This window comes from Macrobrachium nipponense, chromosome 44 (assembly GCF_015104395.2).
Source record: "Macrobrachium nipponense isolate FS-2020 chromosome 44, ASM1510439v2, whole genome shotgun sequence".
Classification (NCBI taxonomy): domain Eukaryota; kingdom Metazoa; phylum Arthropoda; class Malacostraca; order Decapoda; family Palaemonidae; genus Macrobrachium; species Macrobrachium nipponense.
The window spans coordinates 28,673,295-28,684,096 of NC_087221.1; positions in this window are offsets into that span (position 1 = coordinate 28,673,295).

Sequence of the window (10,802 nt, forward strand, 5' to 3'; positions counted from 1 at the left end):
GCTAAATGGCGATCTGCTTGCCAAATCTTGCAGAGTAAAAACTGGTCATTATATCATCATCGGAGACCGAATTTCATGAGATATTCGATACTATCAAAGCCGCCATATCGTTTTCTATTATTTGATGCCAATTAGAAGATGACAATCGACTGAATTCACTGAATTACGTGACGATGGTGACCGACAGGATAAAAACAAAATCTAACTCAACCATAACTCTATGGAAGGAGCGTTTGACATAATTAATCGTTATTTCAGAGAGAAGTTACTGAAAAATTCACGCAGCAAAAAAGAAATCCTTTCAAAAACAATAACAAAAAAGCATTATCAAAAAATATATATGTATATCAAATAAAATATACAGGATAGCGTCAACGCTCACGGCTGAATACCATGAAAAAATAACTTCAAAGCTTAACAGAAAAAAAAACCTGATCAAATATTACTGAAAAAATATCAGATGAAAAATTCGTGAATATACCAAGAATTTATTGCCGCCTGCGCTCGAACACTTGTCGATTTAAGAAGACCGTAACTCGAGCTGCCCGCAAAGCAACATCGAACAGAGTTTTCTGTATAGCGTATAAGCAAGGCCACCGAAAATATACCTATATTTCACTGGTCTCGGTTTAATGCTGTATGAGCAACGGCCCATGAAACTTTAACCACGGCCCGATGTTGGCCTGTCCTATACCGTTACCAGACCCACGATCATGGCTAACTTTAACCTTAAATAAAATCAAAATTACCCTGGCTAGTGGGCTGCAATTTGGTATGTTTGATGACTGAAGCGTGGATGATCAGCATAGCAATTTGCAGCCCTCTAGCCTCAGTAGTTTTTGAGATCTGAGGGCGGACAGGAAACGTGCAGGCGGACGGACAAAGTCATCTCAATTGTTTTCTTTAACAGAAAACTAAAACGAGGGAGAATAAGCGAGGAATGAATCCTTACTACGCGGTATAATCTAACTCTAATATACTGGATATTAATTCAATGAGGATGATCATCATACAGCATTTTTCTTATTTTATTTTTTTTTTCTAATTAAGATTTTTTAATCTGAATTATCTTGAATAATTGTCATACAAATTACGAGGTTTTGAAGCAAGGAGTAAGCAGCTGAATTATTTTCAGTCATCTTAACATTATGATTTTTTCTAAGCAAGGGGAACACAGCTCATTTGCCTTCAATCATGTTGCAAATTATGATTTTTTAAGCAATGGGTAATCATCTGATCATCTTCAATCATCTTGCTTCAAATTGGATTTGGTATTTGGACATAATTAGCTAAATTAAATTAAAATGTGAGTTAATTTGATATTAGTAACGAGTTGGATTATATTAAATTATTATTTTGGCTGAAATTATCAATTTAAATGATCTCCCTTACAAAGGAACATGGCAAAGCAAAATGTTATGGTAAACCTTTGTGATTTATGGATGAAAATTCATGGTAAGAATAAATTATGACGCAATGGATATATCAGATTAATAATGTAAATACATGCACTTAGTTCTAGACAAATGTCTGCGCTTGGATTTTCAGATTACTCTCGTCTTATTTCTATTTTGAACCACTACGACACCCAGCCGTGAAGCAAACAGACAGGCAACAGAGGGACAAAAAAATTGTGTTAAAGGTTTGTCAAATTCACTGTAAAAGAGAGAAATAAGGAGCTTCACTTCTCTAGGTCGCGTGTTCACCAAAGTCATATTTCTTGGTTACAAAATAGGTCCTGTGAAACGTGGATTCATTCGCCTATGTCCATGAAATTTGAAAAAAAAAAAGAAATTGCTTTCTCGGGAATGACATTTCACCATTTTGTAATGTTCCTTCGGTCTTGCACCCGAAAATAAAGAATAAAAATGCTGGTGTTCCGTTGGATATTGCAACGCAGTTCTCTGGAATTCAAGAGAACAGAGGGTTTAAAGAATTCAATTTCATGCCAACGAAAACGTGAAGCCTTGTATTTGTGAATACAGCGCATGGATATTTAAAGAATGTTCGTCACCTATTTTTCTGTGTGTTTTTTTTTTTTTTTTTTTTTTTTTTTTTTTTTTTTTTTTTTTTTTTTTTACATCTTGTTATAAATGCTCCGACTCACCTCTTGCAACATTAAAAAGAGATGATAAAAGAGGGAATTAAACTATTATAAATCTTTTTAAAAAACTGTAATAAAGAGAATGCCGCAAAAAAGGAAGTAGTGCGCAGATTAGAAATAAACGAACTCGCCACCTATTTTTTTTTTTTTTTTACATCTTGTAATAAATGCTCCGAATCTCCTATTGAAATATTAAGAATAAATGACAAAAGAGGGAATTAAACTATTGTAAATCTATGTAAAAGAAAAATTATAATAGAGAATGCCGCAGAAAAGGAAGTAGCGCGCAGATTAGAAATAAACGAACTCGTAAAAAAACTGTAAAAAAAAAAAAAAAAAAAAAAAAAAAAAAAAACATATCTTGTACGAAGTTCGACAAAGCATTGTCGGAAAAGCGTTAATAATGATAAAAGGATCCAACGTTATCACAAACCAGACCGCAATGATTGTCCGCGGAAGACTTATGGACGCCGGAATCCAGGCAAGGTTATCATTTAGCGGAATACATCACGTTCCGGTGTCTCGAGGTCAAGATTTAGTTGGCCATAAGTCATCGCCACAAAACACCTTCTAAGTGCGACTCAAGTTCAGACCATGGAGCCGTGGATGATTCATCTAAGTGAATTTCCTTGTCTTCGTGAATCAATGTGCAGGAAATGGGCAAGAAATTCTCGCAATCGTGAATTTAAGCGAAAAGTAGAGGACATGACAGAGAAGACTGGGCAGATTCGACGTGAAAAAACATAAGTTCAGGGAGGGACGTATATACCTATACTTTCAGGTCAATTTCCCATTACGTTTTGTGAAGTTAAATACTTCGTAAAAATTAATCTAAATGTATTTAAATTAGTTATTATAATTTCTTATCTAAATAAAATCTAACTATGTTATATATGTTAATTAAATAATCATATAACTCCACCCCCCCCCTCCACAAGTTAGTTCCCGCTACAATATAATAATTATTAGTATATTTTATTTTAGCAGACCAAATCCCGTTTTTTTTTTTTTTTACTATTTCTGATACAAATTTTTAGTTAAGAATAAAAATTTTTACGACTAATCTAATCTTATGTGAAGCATGTAATTGACTGCCCTTACACCGTAATTTTATAGAAGTAAAAATCCTAACATTGGTAACTACAGGTTTAGATTTTGTCCAAATGTTTATGTTTAGTGAAGTTCGGCAAATTAGTTCTATGAAGAATCATAACAGGAACACTTACTGGAAAATGTTTATTTGATGTCAGTTCATCACTACCCTTTACTTTTAATCTTTTATTATCTCTGAAGGTCATTCAACCCTTTGTTATTCTCTTCTTGTCCGCTATGCCAAGATCACGATAAAATTGGTAAATATTTGATCTTACTATTTATGCACACAGAAATCCAGAGGCATCGCATTCCATTTTTTATGATGACTATTTTATACACACACACATACATACATACATACATATATATATATATATATATATTATATATATATATATATATATATATGTATATATATAGATATATATATATATATATATATATTATATATATACATGTATACATATACCATATATATATATATATATATATATATATATAATGTATTGTATGTATGTATAATATACATTATATATATAATATATATACATATATATATATATATATTAGTATAAGTAGGGAAAATGAGAGATAAGTCTACCAGAGCATAAGCATGAAATATTTCGTATAACTGGCTTTTACACAACGACCGAAATTTCAGTAAAGTTGAGGGAATTAACATATGAGACAGACAGACAGACAGACAGAGGCAGGCGGTCAAGTTAGCAGATAGGGAGATGTTCGAATAAATATATAAAAACTAGTTCATAATTCATAATTTGATATCCTCACGTGTTCATCGCGCACTTGTTTAGAACTATCCACCTTTAAAGGTTTTATTCTTTCAATTAGGAGCGCTGCCAATACTGCCAATGACGTGTTGGGTATAATTGCCTATTAATGAATTGCGTGCTACCTCTGAAAGTATAACAATACTCTCGTAGCTCTGATGTCTGTCCGTGTATTCAAAATACTAATAGAAAGATTGTGAGTAATGAGGGAAAATGGCTTTAAATCAGCTCAAAATTGACCCAGTAACATTTTATACCTCGATTTTCCAAAAACAAGGAATAAATGCGGAAACTGTTTCTCATTCAGAGGTATTAAGCAGAGACGAATGGCACCAAACACTTCAGAAAAATACTTTAAAACCTGTAGACTTTGCCTAATCTTACTTCCACTTTTTTAAAGATTCTATGACCATCTTCTCATATCCGGGCTTACATATCCGGTACGAGTATATGGTAACAGCTCTCAAAGCAGTGAACGTAGGGATGTATAAAACAAGAGTTAGATAAAGCATTTCAGCCCAAACTGAAAATTATTCAGAGGCGGATCGTTAAGGAGAAGAGCCTTCCACATGGTCGGTAATTGAATTATAGGGCTCAAGTGGGTTAGACACCTGTATCCCAGTTGTCAGATCATTCTAATTTAATTGATTAGCCATCGTAGGAGGAGAAGGTGCTCTCGCGTGGGTTGAGGGTGGGGTGAGAGGTTAGGGGAAGGTGTGGGGGATGTTGTGTGGGAGGGAAGTGATCTAAACCCACTCTCTTCTCGCTCTTTCTAATTATCTTTGATCATGAAATATCTGTTAGGCATTCATCGGTATTATTCAGTTTTAATAAGCATCTCACTAGTGTCTGTTTATGTATGAAGTATTATTTTTCCTTAACTGGGGATGGGCACTCATAAACCCAATGGCAATAATCTCCGATACATTCCATAAATAAATTAGTGAAGTTAGGATGAAGTTTACAAAACATATGTCCTTCATGAACCTAAACAGAACTATCTGAATTATTTACCAAAATCATCTGGTATTGTAGAAACCAGAATCTGATTTTTTTTCTAATACTGTGAGATGCTGAAAGTGATCTCCAGTAAAGAGCTTATAAATGGTTTGGGGAAAGTAACATATTATAGTTTCAGTTATTTGTTTTCTGGCGTTCATTGTATGATTTGATGTTACCTTACTCCACAGAAGTGAGAGTTTATATAAAAACACACATACAAAAAAAATCTTATGGGAAAAATAGTGCAGCATTTTAAAAGACTACTCAATGAAAAGATACGTCGTACTACAAAGTACTTAAAAACAAAAAACAAAGCAAATGTGCAAACCAAGTTAACTACTTTTATAAGTCACAAAGCACTTTGGACAAATGACTAAATACTTCCATCGAGGCAAGACTGCGCCACCTTCATGTACTGGAGACCAGTTCACGAAGCCAGCAATGAATATTTCACTTCCTACTAAAATTTCCAGAGGCCCGTGTCCTCACAGAGTACGTGATGAGGAGAGCAAGTCTGGAAAATAATACCCGGGGACGCAAACTGCTCAGAAAGTTGGAATTCTGGAAGTTGAAAAACTGAGTGCAAACACAGGCTCCTCTTCAAACAATGCCGGACGGCAGTAAGTTTACACGATCTCTCCGCTCGAGAGCCAGGGAGCGAATGAGTCTTTGGACAAGCAGTAATTTGTCCAAGTGACACACACACACACACACACATCGCTGTTTTTTCATTTTTTTCCTTCGTGGCAAAACCTTTACATATATATATATATATATATATATATATATATTATATATATATATAATATATATATATATATATATAGTAAAGGTTTTTGCCACGAAGGAAAAAATGAAAAAGCGAGTTAGCCAAGTAGTTTCGGTCCTTGTCGGACCCTTTACTGAGGCAAACTGATTTTACAGAGAACAACATAGTCAAAAGAAAGCTTAATCTTGTAGTGTCAGTTTGTATATTAAGCTTTCTTTTGACTATGTTGTTCTCGGTAAAATCAGTTTGCCTCAGTAAAGGGTCTGAACAGGACCGAAAGTACTTGGCTATCTCGCTTTTTCATTTTTTTCCTTCGTGGAAAAAACCCTTTATTTATACATAGCATCACGTTTTATATACTTCGTGATCGAGTTATTCTATATATATATATATATATATATATATATATATATATATATATATATATATATATATGAGTCTGATCACATCACCGTGATTCACATATACGCATTAAGCTACAAATGTCCTTTAATATCTAATTCGCTCTACCTCAGAATTAATATATTGTCATATATACGTTAACTGTAGGGAAATTCTTAGTTGATAATAATTTCGTCGGCTCCCGGACGCGAACCTAGGAACCAAGAAATCAGGACGAAATTATTATCAACTAAACATTCCCCTTCAGTTAATATATATGAAAATATATGAATTCTGAAGTAGAGCGAATTAGATATTAAAGGACATTTGTAGGTTAATGCGCGCGCGGCGCTCGCGTATATATATATATATATATATTATATATATATATATATATATATATATGTATATGTATATATATATATATATATATATATATATATATATATACATATATATATATATACTATATATATATATATATACTGTATATAATCTAGTTACGTCCAGAATAATTTGAAGGGTAAGGGGATCTCACGAGAGAAATGGACCTCTTGAGGCACCGGAAGGCCGAGAGTGAATGGAAACAGAAAATGTTATGGAGACATGTTTTGAAAGGCCAAGATCTTCGGGAATACTTCATTTCAAAGGGAACTTATCCTTCACTACACTTTACGAGTGAAGGACTGCCAGGGTTATGATATTCACGGTTGGATGGGAATTCTGAGAAGGAAAAGACAGTTTGAATTGTGGGCTGGTTCGGATTTTGTAGAATAGTAAGCTGGCGAGTTACGTAACATATCAGAACTGTGTGATCAGGGAAATTTTGATATAAAATTGTGGTATGTATAATAATGGATTTACATAAAATGAATGAGGTACTTGAGATCAAAATTATCTAGTGAAGGTCGCGCTAATTTCATGAATGATGAAGAATATCGAGGTTATCGAAGAATGTACAATTTTACTTCAAGAAAATATGGACTGTGGGATGCATAAACTATATAAAAACAGAGAAATTAGGGATGGAGGATCTACAAATAAACAAGGCTGTAAAGGATAAGAATTACATAAACGATGAATAAAGCCTAAGAAAAGGGATATATATATATATATACATATACATATATACTATATGTATATTATAATTATATATATAATATATATATATATATATATAATATATAATATATATTATATAATATGTATGGTACTTGTATGCGTATGTATATACACACACACACATATATATACATATATATATATATATATATATATATATATATATATATATATATATATATATATATATATATATATATATATATGAAAACTGGTAAGCACCTCTAATTGTGGCTCTGTACTGATCAGTTACAAAAGAAAACAAAGAACACGGAGTGATAATTCTAAGGAAAGACTAGAAAAACGGTGAAGGCACTAAGGCAGAAAAGCAACTAACATATGTAATGGAACTACAGAACCTAATCACCGAATCAGACGGAGGAAGATACAAGATTGGGCAAATTCTGATTTTGGGATTCGATGAATGAGACGTAGTAGTAATAGTAGCAGTAGTAGTGAAATATCAGTGCTAGTAAAAGCCTGCAACAAGTAAAAGAAAATTGATAACGGCGATGAAAAGAGGAGGAGGAATAATGAGCCTAGAGAAGCGGATGAAACTTAATAAATGAAGACTTGGGAAGAGGATTTTAAAGGTGAACGTGAATCAGCTTCAAAGGGGAGAAAAAGATGCCTTGCCGGGAGACGAATTCAAAGAGGATGCTTTGTAGTAGAAATGATGCTTTGCAGTCAGTAAAAATTTGCTTTGAATGGAGATGAATGCAAAGATTCTTTGCTGGGATGCGCTATAGACAGGACACTTTACAGAAACGATGCTTTAAAGGGAGCTAAAAGCCTCGAGGATGCTTTGCAAATAGAATTATATACCCTTGGGATGCTTTGCAAATAGAATTATACCCTTAGGATGCTTTGCAAGTAGAATTATACCCTTAGGATGCTTTGCAGAGAGAGGAATACTCAGAAGGTGCTTTGCATGCAAGAGGATTTATATGAAGATGAATGCAGAGATGTTGTACAGGTAGATGAATGGAAAGGGTGGCTTTGCAAGGACATGAATGCAGAAAAGGTGCTTTGCATCCAAGCTGATCTGCCTATAATATGATTTCCAAAGAGCGAATACTGAATAAGTAAAAAGTTCCCAAAATTAAAAAAATATTTACTAATTTAACAGAATTATTTGAAAAGGACAATACAGAGTAAAAGTTATATCTGAATATTGCAGGCGATATTAATATTACATTATCTCTTCGGCTCATTCATCATTACTGAATGCAGGATAATAATTCGTTATTCTTGCTCCTTGGAGACTTGCTTTTAAATGTTAACTACATTCTAACCCTGTTGAACTTTGATCTTATGCCTCAAAAATCAAGCAAGCAAAAGAGAGAGAGAGAGAGAGAGAGAGAGAGAGAGAGAGAGAGAGAGAGAGAGAGATTACAAGCTTTTAAAACCTAAATTGAAGTTAGTTTCTTTTTAAATCAAAGTTAGAGATTTTGTTTGTTTTCAATTTCTTTTATACCAAAATATTTTGTGCGATTTTAATTAATACTTCATTGATAACTTTTTTGTGAGAATGCACTGTAATTATTATTTATGAAATATCTGTGTATCCCCTTGTATTTCATCTTTCATAAAAACCTTTATGTATTATTCACCTTAAAATCTATAATATAACTTATCATGACGCACGAAGACATGAATCTAACCTCTTTTCGTCATCCTGATTTAATAAATATCGGATTCCTATTCGTCTTTTCTTAAAAACCAATTACGCCAAAATCTCATAAATATAAGAAGAAACTTTACAATTAGAAAAAAGCAAAAAAAAAAAAAAAAAATCCTCTGTCCAAACGTTTTTCATATTTTCCCTCGAAGAGAAATATGTCACGATAATATTAGCAACAGAAGTACAGCATTAGCAGGATTTATGGCGCAGTTTTTCTTAAAAGGCAATAAATATTACTTTTTTTTTTATCCCCGCCTCCTAATACATCAATATTAAACTCTGAATGTGACGTTTCTAACGGAAACTTTTTAACTTCCGTTAACAATTTCTAAAATGAAAATGAATTGCCATTAGCCGAGTCTAACGGTTTTTTTAAATAAAATATTTCTAATTTCTCATTTAAACGAAATTTATCGATGTTATAAAAAAATAATGAAATAAAAGATCTTATGTCCGAAGAATGTTCAAAATGTCTGGGTTTCAGCAACAGCCCTAATGCATTTGCATTATTTCCAAGCAATAAGAATCGAAAGTGTGAAAAACCTGGCGATGCGCGGAAGATATGGTAATAAGGTTAGCGTAGATGAAAGGGTGAATCTGGGTTTTTTTTAAGGTTGGTTTGGAACCACAAGCTGGTAGAAACAGTGTCTATTTCAAAAGGGTTGTCGTGTCGGGTGGAGAGGAAGACTTGGCAACAGTTAAATAAATAACACGGTTTGCGTTTTCTATAGATTAACGTGGTTCACGTTTTCTATCGACAGCAGGATTCCGAAATTTCATGTAAACAAACAGTTGATTTCTCCTCAACAGATTATGAATATCAATACTACCTTTGAGGAATAATTGTTACTCTAGTGTCACAGCAACACAACCCAGTTTTGCACAAACTTTCACTAAAAAAAATAATTGCTAAATAGTTCCAAGATGGCACCACAGATTATTAACAATGCCTTCAATATTGTCTAAAAGTTATTATCTAACCGTCTGTGGCCTTACCACTTTATTCAAAACACTTGTCCTTTGGAACTTTTCAGCATGTCGAACGTTTTCAAAGATACTTATCCCGTCATAACATCGCCTTAATCTCTCTGTTAAGCTTACAGTGATTATTTTTTCATGACATCCAACTCATTACGAAACTGATTAAGAAGACTTCATACGTAACTCCAAGTTCCCATTAAATGCTTCCTGTAACCAGTATGTCTACACACTTATGTGAATGTGGTTCACAAGTCCTCTTAAAGCACATGAATCACCACCTAGAAATCAACATGCGCATTTTCATTTCATCACCAACCACTTACATTTCCCTAAAAAAAATCTAAAACCCATTAGCGTCCCCTTTCCGTGCTATGCGATTTTTTCATTCCAGATATTTTCACCTTGAAATACATCTGCTGCTCAAAATTGTTTTCCGAATATGAGTTTCTCTGAATGACGGTTGGTCAAGGGAATTCCAATCTATAGTCACTCAATGTATCAAAGTTTATTTGATTTGCTTATGCTGTAAAATAATACGCTATTCTTTCCCTTTTATTGTTTATCATCGTTGTTTGAATTAATTCATGACTTTAATGAATTTTCTTTTTTTTACTCTGATTTTTCTGGAACAACTATGACGAGATGGTCACTTCTATTCATACCATCTGTTCTAAAGTCTATTATATACTCAGTGAAGTTGCGAGCCTTTCCTATCAATGCCCTGTAAAAAAAAAAAATCTAACATTCACTTTTGTTCATAATCACTCTAGTGAATAATCTGATCACGAAATATATAAAACGGGATGCTATGTATAAATAAAGGTGATGCCACGGAGGAAAAATGAAAAGACGAGAAATGCCGAGATCTTTCGG